This window comes from Ambystoma mexicanum, chromosome 5p (assembly GCF_040938575.1).
Source record: "Ambystoma mexicanum isolate Mex_15411 chromosome 5p, UKY_AmexF1_1, whole genome shotgun sequence".
Taxonomy (NCBI): Eukaryota; Metazoa; Chordata; class Amphibia; order Caudata; family Ambystomatidae; genus Ambystoma; species Ambystoma mexicanum.
This window is the reverse complement of record NC_090930.1, coordinates 608671751-608686506: the sequence shown is the minus strand read 5'-3', so window position 1 is coordinate 608686506 and position 14756 is coordinate 608671751.

The window sequence follows — 14756 nt, the reverse complement described above, 5'->3', positions numbered from 1 at the left end:
CGATGAGACCCAAAGCCTGGTATTACAGTAGGAAGATGTTAGGTAAGCATCAAATTTAGGGTGGTGGAGGCATCAGTCCCAACTTTTATCCAAAGTGTTTCACAGCCTTCCAGAACCTTCACCTCAGACTCCCAGATGTCTAGGCAGTTCTTAAAAATAAACATGTCACCTCCTTCTCCTTGGTTCATATTACTACCATGACGTATGGCATAATCTCTGGGAGTAGTGAGTAGAATAAATGGTCCAGCTGCTTCGTGGAGCCATGTGTCGGTCAAAGCGCAAATATCTATGTGATAAATGATATACTCAGCCATCTCAAGTGCATGCTTAACCAGAGATCTTGTATTAAGTAAAAGTACATTAAGCTTACTTTCAGCCAGCACTAAGGGCAGCAGTCCCTGTGTCATATACAAATTACCCACCAAAGTGTTCATCCTGCTCCCCCAGACGGGGTGTCTATTGTTCTATCCTTCTCTACGCCATCCCTTAACCAAGGATCTGTCTGAGTTATCAGACAGTACGCCCCAAACTTACCCTTCTGTCATCAAGCTGCTGAAAGACGACTCATAAGCGTCCGACAAGGACCGGCAAAGACAGGCTTGGTGCAGTCACACCGATGCTTTTGAGCCTGCTGGCCAACAAAAGGAGTCACAAATTATAACTTCAATGGGATTTGTAGTTCCTTAACCCATCAAATCAGGCGGGTTCTTTAGCACTGCAACTCCCGCCGGATAACAGCGACAACGTTAAACACGCAAAAGTAAGCGGATCTAAGGTACAGTATATAATTCAAATCTGGGTTTCAAATGATAGTGTTTCCCTCTGTGAATGATCTTGTTTTGTCCTACTGGTATGATCCCCATTGATTTGCAAACTTGTTGAATAATTAGCAATGTATTGTTTCACATCTGTTCTCAACTCTCACTGATATCTATCCATTGTGGTAATGGAGATGATTGTTGCAACGACAATGGCCATGGCACCAATTGCCCCAACTCTTCCCAATCCACCTGCTATCAGTCATGAACAAAAGTATAAGCTGAGAAAGGTTCAGTAAGCCATCCGCAAAACACTACAGCACATGTAGTTGCCATTGAGAGAAGAGAATATTGTGCAGCACAAGTAGGGGGTGAAGTAGTTTACACATAGAAGTGGTATAGAGATGGACAGGTATAGAGAGTTGCTGCATGGAAAGCATTGGCACATAGACACGAAGAACACTGGTACATAGACACGAAGACCACTCACACACAGACAAGAAGAACACTAACATGCAAGACATGAAAAAAACAAAACGGCGGTGAATGAACAGAAGTTCTGCCATTCCTGAAACCTAAACTTGCAAGGCCTTAATTGTAAGAGGAATAGCGATTTTAGCTTCTGTGTGTATTGATTAATTTCAAACACTAGTCGCTGTTTAGGGCGCACTCCTTTCCCCTAAATGCTCCCTTTTACTTTGTGCTTTTTATAATTGATTTTGTATGCCCTGATTTTATACTGCCGTATGCCACTTAACTTAACATTTGCCGACTGGCAGCAGTGTTTCTTTACTTTTCATTGCTGTCTATGTGGGGTGGGTCAGCAGACTCTCCTGCTCTGATTTATATGTGCAGGCAGACTTGACATGTGAGTAGGGCCATTACCACATTGACAGCTGTTCTAGTAGAGAGTAAGAGTGCTTTTACCTCTTGAGTGTATTGCTTGATTTTAAATTCGAGTCACTATATGTGCAGGTAGACTGGAGGGTGCAGTGGGCAACTGATGCACACCAAAAGTGCAGAACAGGCAAGTCTGTCTGTGCCCATCCGGGTACCTCCAGGGCCCGGGCACAAAATTCTGATACTCAACCCGGTTATGACTCTGGTTTTATAGGTAAACTGGATTTCTATTGCTACACACGTGCTATGCTTTGCACCCAGGCTCCTCCCAATACAGCATGGGTGAGAAATTGGACATCTCAGTTTTAACCTACCCATAAAACCCTCCTGCATTATATGGATTTTGATTTAACACTCATTCTCTAATAACTGACTTGATATGTTTGATTTGTTACGTACATATGATCGTCATTTAGATTGTATCACAGAAACATGGATTTCTGACAGCTCTGCTCCTAACCTGATTGAAGATTTGCCTTCAGACTACTCTGTTACTCATGCTGATAGAACAGCAGCCCACTGTGGTGGTGGAGTCGCCTTTTCACACAACCGCTACCTACATTGTGCATGTATAAATATTCTGCCTTTTATGGGGATAGAATGTTTGCTCACTAGAGTTTCCTTTTCTCCCTCCCAGACACTATACATTTTATCTGTATACCGTCGCCCATGTTCTGATCCCCAGTTTGTAGCGGCCTTTGCAGACATGATTGTGGATCTATGGCTGAAGTATCCTTCCCTTTACATTATGGGGGACTCGGACTATTGGCCTGATGATCCTTCTGATCTGCATGGCCATAGATTAGTCGACTAGCTGGCAGACCAACAGCTACTCCAATGTGGTAATGGCCCTACTCACATGAAAGACCATTCACTTTACCTTATATTTTCTACAGAGAATGCAGTTACTGTGCATACTTGCCTTGTTAGTGCCTTTCACACTGTTTTTACCCCCGTTTGTTCCATTGGATAGGTTTCCAAACACCCAGAGGCACTTCTTCCGGAAAGTGCACTTTTCTCACTAATTCAATCCCATTTTGATGGGGCTGTGCTCAGCCCACTACATGACTATTTGACTATCCTAGAAGAAGCTTTTGTTGCTGAAGCCGAGGATCTGGCTTCCCTCAACATGGGTAACAGATGGAAAACATCTACTCCCTAGTTCACAGATTCCCTACGCTTCTCCAGACTTTTATATAGACGAGATGCCTATTATTCTACCAAAATGTAGCAAGCTCTGAATTAGCCTAACAAGCTGTTCTCATTCCGAGTGAGCTGGTCCGGAAAGAACGGTGGTGGTAAATCCGCCACCACTGTTCTTTCCGGACCGGCTCATTAAGAGTCCTGCAGGCGGGAGGTGTCACTTACGCCAGGTCTGACCTGGCGGGTTTAACACCACCTGCCGGCAGGCGGACATGGAAACAGCGGCACCATTACAGCATGGTGCCAGTGTTTTCACTTCCCCATTCCCATGGAGTCCTATAGGACTCCATGGGAATGGGGATTAACAAAATTCCGCCTCCGGAATTACCGGGTCGCCAGGGTTGTAATGCCCCAGTGATTCCGGCAATCACGGAGGCGGAATGGTGATATGAGTCCGGCGGTAACCTGCCGGAATTTCCAGCATGCTTACGGCCGGACTCGTAATGAGGCCCATTGTTCCTCCCACTGTTTAGGTCAGCCCCTGTGGTTCTGTCGTGCAGAGTTCTGCAAGGATCTGCAATTTTGCCTCTGCTGTTCAACTATACGTTTGCCCCGTGGCTGATCTGATACATAATCATGGTTTCCAATACTACACATATGCTTGATCCCAACCCCAGGGAGGTGGCAATCTGCCTGGGAGGATTCTTGGCCAATGTTGGTGCCTGGATGTGCCAAAATTTGCCCAAGATTAATGGAAGCATAACTGAGGTACTGGTGGTTGGTCCCACCATGGCTCGGTCCTTATAGATGAATTCTGCTCCCTTCTTTGGGTAGCATTCCCCTGTTAAATCAGTAAAAAACCTTGGGGTGACAATCTCTGCCACTCTCTCTACTGAACTACAGATAAGTGGCAAATCTAGTTCTGTTTTTTAAATTGAGAACTTTGAAACCTCAAACCTGGCAAGAGAGGCGCCCAGTGGTTGCTTGGGCAATCATGGGTATTTTGGACCACTGCAATGCCACACTGCTGGATCAGCCAAAATACAATCTCCAGAGGCTTCAGTTCATTCAAAAATTGTCATCCCAGCTAGTGTTGGGCTTTCCAAAATGTTCCCACTCCTCCCCCATTCTGAATGGCTCCCAGTGGACAGCATTGGGAAGTTTGAGGCTTTGTGCCTTATTCACTGTGCACTGCATCGTCAGTGGGCCTTGTACTTGCAAAAAAATGTGTATTCCCTATGCCCCTGGTAGGGCACTGTGCTCCACTGGTTATCAATGCCTGTGTGCACCCTGGATTTAAAAAAGGACTGTTGGGGGTTGGGCATTCTCTCTGGCATGGCTCTGGCTTTGGAAATCCCTGACCTTGACTCTGAGTCTCACTGATAATTATTTCAAATTCTGTAATGCTCTAAAAAACGTTTCTATACTCCCATTGATCAACATGGTTCCCTTTCTTTTACTCTCTCTGATAAACTTAAATGGTTTTCAGCAACAGTGACAAGCTACTTCTGGGTGATAGGCACGCTATATCAAGCTGTGATAACATAACATAACATATAATATTGTAGCCTCACATAAAATTGCTTAAGATAAGTTTCTAGCCCTCACAATGCTCAGACAAGCCCCAGACAACAAGGTCAGTGTGCCTATGCAAATTCTGCCCAGCAAGCTGAAACCACACCAGATAATGTTTCCCAGGGCATACAGCAAACAATCATTAAAGTTGATTAGTTTTTATTGGTAGCAGTGAGAAATACACATATCCTTGAATGCCAGGTGCGAGTGACTACCGTGTCAATCGATTCCACTACAGATGAATACACAGCGCCGCCGAAGGAAAGCAAACACACATGTTAGGTTAGCAGAAAATCCATCAATAAATGAAATTGAACTATAAATTGCATGCAATGGTGATTTACTCCATGCCAAATTAGAAAGGAGACCTGCTATTTTCTTAGTACATCCAGACATAGAGATGACACCCTAAGGCCAGGAACAAACTGGTCAGATCAGACCTCAGACTTGGGAACATGAGCGGAGTAGCTTCTTTAAACCGGATCCTAGCATTTCACCATCTCTCCTTTCACATATTTTGGCACTGTATAAGAGTGTGGAAACCAATGAGCACATAACTGGCCAATCAAACCCTGTTCCCCTTCTCGACTAGTGTGTTAGAATACTAACCAATGACATGTTAGATTGAAATTCATCATTTGTAGAAGGTTGAGCCTAGGGGGAGTTAGTAGTTGTAGAAAAAACAATTATGAAAAGGTTCACTTATAGATAACTTTATGTTCTATACTGCTGTTTTCTTTTCTTTTTTTAGCTCTATTCTGTGCGTGTGCTGAAAAATGTTATTGTATTTAAAGATGTGGTCCCTGAAGAAGTCGGTCTGAAATGCATTGAATATTTTCCATTTTGTCTCCTTAAAAGACAATTCTTATTTTTATATCAAGTGAATGTTGTAGAAAATTGTTTACTGTGGTGACAGGAATTAAACTACCATTATCAGATGTTTTATAATTGACAGCAGTATCTGCAAATGAACCGAAAGCACCCAGGGGTTTTACCCATTTGTCTTTGTTGCACATATTATGTTCTTGCTGTCAGTGGTAGCAGTCAGCCATATTGTCCAAATATTGTATACATAAGATTATATTTAAAATACCTTACTTTGAGGTGGTGCCACTCCCCCACTGCCCCAGATTCACAGATTTGTTTTCATGTGTCATAATAATTTAAAACTGACTATTTCACAATTTCCAATGTTGTGTTATGAATGAGAATGTCAATCTGTTTCTATTACAATATTTGATGACGTCTTTTCCAATCACACTTCTCATGTTGAACAAATAACAGACCAAACCGGTGTCCACAAGCTGTGGAACACTCACGTACTCTGCACTCCCAAAAATGTGTGTAGTGACACACAATAATTAAAGTATATTAATGTATGTTAAAGGGAAGCACATAAAATAGATCAAGTTGCAAGATCAATAATTCAAGAATGGACTTTTGAAATTAAAAGTAATGTTTTTTTTTTTTAAACAGCATAACATGAGATGGACTATACATATTTTCTGAGTCATAGCATATAGCACATTAGTTCAATCAATAGACATGTGCTGTATTTTTAGAATGCATATCTTCTGTCTCTGTGAGCTCTACGCGTTTTCGGACTTTGATCACTTTGTGAGGAGCAAAATTCCATTTGTTTTTTCTCAAACAACACTCGAGCTGATCTAATCTATATTAGGAAGTGGACAAACATAACACAGATACCAAATGCTAGCTAATCTCTGGCTATTACTGTTATTAATGTCTTTAAATTGAAGTTCCTTTTCACTGATAGTTACTAGTCTTCCTCCTCTTCTCTAAAATGTGCCTCCTGCAAAAAGGCAATGCCACATACCAGCTAAGATATAATAGCACCTCATTATTGCTATATGGATGCTTATCCCTCTGAAATTCAACATTATGATTCTAAGATCATTTGCTAGACAAACCTAACGTTTCTGAGACCCACTGCATTGCCCATTGCATCAACAATGATCACAATCAATAGAAACTATGTCACTTATGTATCAATAAAACATCTATTTTACAAAAAAAACCTTGGCAAAGTACTCAAACACTCCAATTAATTGGATAAACAACAATATTCAGTCTTGTTTATTGGTCTAATACATGGTAATAGAGACACCCATTAGTAAGTAACGTCTAGCAATCAATTGACCACATTTCTTACCCTAAGGAATCTACTTAAGATGTAAATCAATATGTAGATGATTGTTTAACAACAACAGCATGCAATACAGTAATCTAAACTTGAAATATATCAGTGGCACCAGTTTGTCACGCTTCTTATTGATATTGATATTTTATTTCTATTGCGCTCGTACACAAGTGTTTCAGAGCGCGACAAGGAAAGGGAGGGAAACAGGGGAGAACAAAACAGCAATCTTACTAGGCCCAGTGACATTGAGAACGCGCAAGTGCATGGGAGAGGCGGAGGGGAAAAGTTCATGGAAGGGGGGAGAAGTGGAAAGTGCGAAGCAGAGGAGAAACGGATAAATAACAATACATAAATAATAAAGGAAATAAACAGTGGTAGTGCAGCCATCCATTTGCAAGTGCTTGGTTTAAGGCAGCAGACAGGGTAGGTCTAGTAAGTGCAGGAATAAAAGTAGAGTAGAGACACGTCAATTCTATTGAACTGACAACCTGTTCATATGCCTTACAAATTTCTAGTTTCCCCCACAACATGCGTTAACATCAACATTACCAGCCATATGTCTAACCAGTGGTTTCCATCACCAATAATTTTGCTGTATTAAATGCTACTTTCATGTATTCTGCTAAATGTTGCAGCATCATATTAGGCACTGTTAAAAGTCAATAACATGTATACCATCTTCATGTTTGATAAGAGTCAAACCTACTTGCACCAGAATCAGTCCAGAGGAAATAGTTAAATTGGAAGAAAGACTGCATTTAAACATATGAATATATGGATGCCTAAATCAACAGAACCTTAGAAAAAGACCCTTGATGATAACCATGCTTTAGGTGATTTTCAGGGAAAAGATGTTCTGTACAAAGTGACTTTGCAATGATGGATCACTGAATGGCTTACTTTACGCAATCATTTCTAATTCAACTGTTATATTTCACACTGAGTTTCATATTTTTAATAATATGTTACGTTATCTTGTATTTGTATAGTGACTACTGCCATAGTTCATGGTGTCCAAACACTGTTTCCTGTTAGGCAAAGGAGGAATATGATAGGACATTCAGTAGTAGTAGGGATAAGCAAAGTCAGATATATTGTTGAGATTAGGGCATGGGATGGATAAGGTGCTCTGGAAGGCATAAGAAGGAATAGCTGGAAGAGCTATGTGTACAATTGGACCACATTTATTGTGGGACTTAACTACATTCTATGGGGTGCAGCGCCGAAAAGAGAGATAGCTGGAGAATAGGTGTTCACTGTGCCAGGGGGTATGTCTGGAATGTACTGACTCCATGGTAGGCTGGGGCATGTTGAAGCTATGCCCAAGAAAACACAGGTGTCAAAGCCCTTCTACTTACTTCCATTGGGCCCCCAACAACATTTGGTCTGGGTTGTATGACAGAAATCCAAATTTGCCAATTTTGTCATATGCTCCATTAAAAGCACATGGTTACTATGACTTGGTTACCAAAACCCTAGGTGTGTGCGCAAAATGCTTAAGAACACCAAGCCTATCTATGACTTAACCATGGTCAGACCTCAGAGCCTTGCAAAAGTGAACCAAGGCATATAGAGCCCATGCCTTTGAAAATGCAGCATCCAAAGCGCTTCTGTTCACACCCGTAAGCCACAAATGGCCAGGTTCCATACATGGGAAAGCTGGATGTAAATATGGGCACGTGTTAATGAGGTTGGGATTTCAACCATGTCTTTCTTGGTAGCATAAGCCCCAGTCTGGCCTTCATGAGGTTCCTGAGTCCTGCTATGGCCTTTAAGGTAATGGCTATATTGCTGTCTAAGGCAGGAATCATCTTAGGCTGCAGCTGGGCACTTATGGGAGGTAATTTACATAATCCTTCCTTTGATTAGCCTTCTCACCATGGACTGCAGTTACTGTGTCCTATTAACACCAAAACACTGCTATTAGGAGACCTCAATTTTGCCTTTAATGACCCCAATGACAAAAGCACAGCTGCCCTTGACAAAAAGCTCACTAACATGGGATTCCAACAAAATGTCACCACTCCCACACATTGTAAAGGCCGTACCCTAGACTGGGTGGCTGACCACAACTGCCAGACCCTCATCACTGATATCGCAGCCCTCCCATGGACTGACCACAATTGCATACAATTCCCGATTCCAGCATCACAACCAGCCAAACTTCCCATAAAAACAGCTCCCGTGCTAGCCAGGAGCTCTAAGAAACTGACCAAGGACAACCACCTTCCTCTCTTGGAGCCCCCTGCACTCAAGCATCCCTTCTCAAATGACCCTACCACCCTGGCCAACATCTACGCCAGCACGATGACTAAAGCCATTGATACCATTCCCCCTCTGGAAAACAAGAAAGAAAAGAAATCACTTCACTCAAGCACATGGTTCACAGACGAACTAGCGACTCTAAGACTAGCTAAGCGTCAAGCCTTGAATACTTGTCAATCCAACCCTAACAACACCACCAAAGAAAACTTTAAACAAATGTCATCACAATACAAAAAAGCCATCACCCACGCTAAAACCTTCTCTTTTAACGCACGTATCACTAAAGCCACTCTCAATCTAAGGAGCTCTTCTCCATCTTTAAAGAACTCATCACTCCTCCCACTACCCCCGTTGACATTGTTAAAGATAAAACTTGGTGCTCGAACATTGAAGCAGCCATGCCAAAAAAATGTAGAATTACTTCAGGGCATAATCCTAGCACACGCCAAAATCCTTCTGAAGCTCAACCGCATGTCACCATTCACCCTAAATCCCAAGGACACCCCCAACCAGCTCTTCTCCTTCCAGGATGTCACAGAAGTAGAGGTCATCACCATCCTCAAGCAACTCAAACCCTCCATGTGCAAAGGCGACATCTGTCCCCCTAACCTAGTCAAAGAATGCTCCAAGGAACTAGCACCTCTCATCAAAGCCTTCATCAATGCCTCATTCTCTTGCATGTCTGTCCGGGCCAACCTCAAAGGAGCATGGGTACGCCCGCTTCCAATAAAAAAATCACTAGGCCCTTCATCACCTAATAACTACCGCCCCATTACCACTGTCCCCTTCCTCTTAAAATTCTTGGATAAGGCAGCTCACAACCAAATCCAACTATTTCTGGAAACTAACAAGATCCTCAGCAGAAGACAATCAGGATTCTGCAAGGGCCATGGGACGGAAACTGCTCTCCTCGAACTTGAAAATCAAATCACATCCATCATGGACAAAGACAAGCCAGCTCTCCTTATTCTCCTAGACCTCTCAGCCGCCTTTGATCTTGTAGATCACAAGACCCTCACCTCACACCTTATAAACTCAGCCCATTTCACAAACAAGGCAGCTACATGGGTCACCTCTTTTTTAAACGGCAGAGCCATGAAAGTGTTCTCTAGTCATGCTAATGCTACACCCACTACTATACACTGCAGAGTCCCTCAGGGTTCTTGCATGGCCCCCACGCTATACAACCTCTTCACCAAACCACTCTTTGACAAACTGGACTCCCTCGACATAGCTTACACAAACTGTGCTGATGATACTCAAGGCTCCTATGACACAGACGCAGCGGCAATTCACCTGAGTTACAGCACAATCCAAGCATGGATGGCCACAAATGGACTCTGCCTCAATGGTGATAAAACCAAGATTATCATCATCGGCCCTAAAGAAATCTTAGCTAAACTAGACCACCAATATTGCAACTTCTCCATAGATAACACAGTCATCCCTGTCTCTCAGGCTGTCAAAACTTTAGGTGTCTACCTAGACTCCACACTGTCCATGACACGTCAGGTTAATGCAATACCCCAGCCTCTGCACACCCCATGAAACTCATCAATCAAGTAAAGCCATATCTATCGAAACAAAATCGCCTTACTATAGCTAAATCCACCATCGGAGCTAAGCTTGATTACTGTAACGTCCTCCTTGCAGGAACCTCCAACACCAACCTAAATTGGCTCCAGGTTATTCAAAACAATGCCCTTAGAGCGACACTCAACATTCCTAAAAGGGAACATATCACCCAAGCAAGACCTGAAGCACACTGGCTTCCCGTAAAAGAACAAAGCATATTCAAGACCCTCACACTCCCACATAAATGCCTTACACTTAATGCCCCTCCTTACCTCTCTGACACCGTTGCACAAGAGGCCTCCTAGCGCCCGAAAAAAGACTCTGTTATTCCAACAAACTCTGCATCCCCACCATAAAAAGGAACAGAGCAGGAGGCATTGGCTTCCCGCACATTGCTCCTAAACTATGGAATGCCCTCCCGAACTCACTAAGAGCAGAACCTTCCCTCCTAGCATTCAGGAAAGCCTTAAAAACCACCCTCTTCAACTAACCCTTCCATGACAGACAGGTCCCTCCCTCTATATGCTAAGATTGCCTCTGTCTTTGTTTATCCCTGTAACTAAGAATGTACTGTTTGCTTTTTCACTATGTCTTATGTACTATGTAACTGAGCTTGTACATCATCTATGTAACCAGTGCCACGATGCCCATGGCTACTGTGCGCTCTACAAATTTGAATGAATGAATACATAAATAAATAGAGGGCATCATGTAAAGGTTTGGTAAAAACAAGAATGTATGATCTAGTTAACAGATTAGATTTCCTAATCTACCCTTCTGGTTTTTCATGCTTTTTCCCCCCATTTTTAGGGGGTTGATACCTGTTGGTTTATGGTAGACTTAAAGGTGCTTGTAAATTAGACATTTAAAGCAAAATGTTATAATGAAACCTCAACATAATAAAGGAAACCGACATCACCCCCCCTGCCCGCCCCCCCAAAGAAGTGAAACAGTATCTACATACAGTAGCAATCAGGTACATTCCTTAACTTGAATTTAGCTTTGGGAAAAGTACACATTGATCCCTGCAGATCAAGACGTTACACAACATGATTCTGCAGCTTAAAACATAGCACAATTTAGCATACCAAATTTACCTGAGTGTAGTACTTCAAAACCGGGCATGTCAGAGCTAAAGTAGCTTAGTGCAGGCATATAAGGAAACATACCAGTGCTAGGCATCCCATACAGATAATGATGCACCCCAGCAGAAATCTCTCTCTCTCTCTCTCTCTCTCTCTCTCTCTCTCTCTCTCTCTTTCTCTCCCTCTCCCTCTCCAGATTTGAAGATGGAAATAGCTGCTTTTTTGTAGGCCACACCCCTTGTCTTCAAAGGCAAGGACCTTCACCCTTCCTTCACTCTGCCCTGGGGCAAATTACTGTTTCCTTTCATCATTGAGAGGTGCCATTCCTCCAATAGGACATGTTATCTGGCCAGAGAAAGGAACCTTTGTGTCCTTTTTGTTGGGGGGTGAGGGATCGTGGGAAGGCAATGGGTTATCTTTTCAAAGAACTGGTGGCTGGAGTGTTTTTTTTTTTTAATTATGTATTTATATCACTTAGCCAAAGACAAGGCTTGTGCTTCTGTGCAAAGTGCTTAATGACACAAAGCATGTCATTGGTACTGCCTTGGTCAGACTTGCACGTCTGCCACAGAGACATCATGTGCCTGAGCATGTTGTGTAATCTGTGTGGTCTAGAAATTGTTTTATGTAAATGTAATAGTTATGTGTATTCATTTAATTGTGTTCATTGTTCTTTTGTAAAAGGTTTTGGAAACCAAATACAATACAAAATAAAAAGACATCAAAAAGTAATACCACAATACATATTAAGACATTAGCACAGGCAGTGGCGTGGTCAGTCCAACACACACATGGAGATGTACATTCATAACAGATGATATGCTCAAACATTGGGAGGTCCTATTGCACAATATGGAATCACATGTGGGTCAGCCATAAAATGTCTGTGCTCATTTCTAATGAGTAATTGTAGCAAATGTTCCCCACTTCAATCGTCTCACAGCATGATATGCCCTCTCCTGTGAGCCACTAAACCATTACCACAATTCCACTCACACATCACCAGTACATTAGTTCTAAACTGGTATATTATTGCCGTTGGTCTAATCAAGGGTGTCAACACCAATTAAATAGTACATGGAAAAAATGCATCAACAGAAGACGACGACATGAAATTACACATTTCCTCTAATTGGTGAAAAAATGCGGCTTCATTGTCTGATTTCAAAATAGTTTTACTAATGTAAACTGCGGATCAGGGTCACTCTGTCTGAGTGTGGTTAAAACAGTCTGACACAAAAAGATAGTCAGATGTATTAACAATATACTTTGCAAGCTCTGTTTGATATATGTGCAAAGCCATTCCACATTTGATCTTTCATTTCCTACATGTATATTCGTATATGTATACTGCTAAAATATATATATTAAAACAAACCTCTTTTATGTTTGTATTTGTGTGATTTGTGTTATAAGTGATCAAACTGCTTAACCAAGTTGTTTCATGTTCATTAAAATCAGAATAGTCTATTTTCAAACTAATGTGTCTATGGCTCTTATTTCCAACTTATCCAGGTATTAATTGTATTTTTGAAGATTACAAATCAAGAAAGTCCTGTTTTTTCATGGTGTATTTTGTGGTTGATCCCACTTGTAGGCCCTCTTTTTGAATTTATTTTTGGTGGGTTACCTCTTATTGGTCTTGTTGGAGACTTTCAAACAGCAGTCTATGAAAACACGTATTCTGATGCAGGTATACAGGCAATATATTGTCTGTTGCATAAACCTACCTAGACTGTACAAAGAAGCAGACGGTAAAGATGAGATGGGGAGAGAAGTAGGAGTGGAAGAAGTAGGAGAGCCATACTGAGATCCAGGGATCAGGGCCCAATCATACAATATAATAAAATGCCAGATGTAGGTTTGTCTGATGCAGTCATGCGCAGTAGAGACTGCCTGCTTCGCCTTTTGTCACTGATAGAGGGAGTTGTTGCCTTAGAATATATATAGTGGTCCTACTGTGTGAATGAAAACCTACTGTATCTTTTGTATTCCACTGATAACAATTGTATGACAATGAAAATATTACACTACTGTTAATATTTTTAATCCTTAATTTTGAGGGAAAAAACTCTATTAAAATACACAACATAATATATTAACACCCTGGAAAAAAAAAAACAATTCTTCACGCATTTGGCCTTTGTACATGGGCTTTTCCACTAGTAAGATCATATTTAACCTGAAGTGTCTTATTTTACTTTCTGAAGTGGAATGGGGAAAAAAGGCATTGTTATTCCTTAGAGTAAGAACATAGCAACATGTGGCTTGTGTTTTTCTTCTGCCTTTCTTCTTTGCTGACCTGATGATGTTGAACCCTATAGTTCTAAGTGGCAGCTGAGATGGTAAGTGAGGCTGTTGTGCACATTGGTGTTTACCCCTTTTATGAGTTGCAGGCTAACTTGAAGGCCCTGCAGGCATGCACTTGCATCCGATACAGATCCTTGGGCGTGTGTTTAAGGTGGACACAATGTTTTTCTTCTCAGTAGAGAAGTATCATGTTACGGGAATCCCTTTCAGCAGGGACAGTCTTGGGCATCCACCGGGAGGCTTTTCTGACATTTGTGACCTGTATGAATGGCTTAATCAAGGTCATAAGGGCAAACTTGTGGAAGACAAGGTATTCCTTGTTGGACAAGCACCTTTAAAGAGACGTCACCATCAAAGGTGAATCCCAGTGATTGAGATTCAGAGTGAGTTGTGTAGTGTATACATCATGCTGCATTTTTGAGCAGCCACCTTTAGACTTGCGTGTGCATGCATGATCCCACAGGGATGAGGATCAGAGTTTTCATGGGTTTTAAATTTAGACAGAGACTCAGAATTGTTATACTGACCACCATTTACAACTGCATGTTCCTGGGAGGTTCTTTTAAAACAGTGACATGTGCTTGCTTTTATGAAAGACTAACATTAGAGGTGAAGCGTGCCAATGTACTCCTGATTGTAATTTAATGGGTGGCGGTAGAATTGAGCTAATAGGTAGTTCCCGTGTTTCAAGAAATGTGTGTCTGTACACTCGCATGCCAATCTATGTAAACATAATGTTCGCCCAATTGTTCATGCCAGTTGATTTTAATATTTGACTTCTGAGGGGGTGGGAAAGCGTGGAAATGCAAAGTGGTTCACCCTGTAGTTGCATCTCACGCAGGTGGATCTCCGTAATGGCAAACGCATCGAATATAATGCCTGCTACCAAAAGTAACCTTGTTGATTGCAAAACGTCGGCAGACAAAGTGCCATTAACGAAACGCACGTGCCAATGTTAAGGCACCTTTGAATTAAATGCCAACC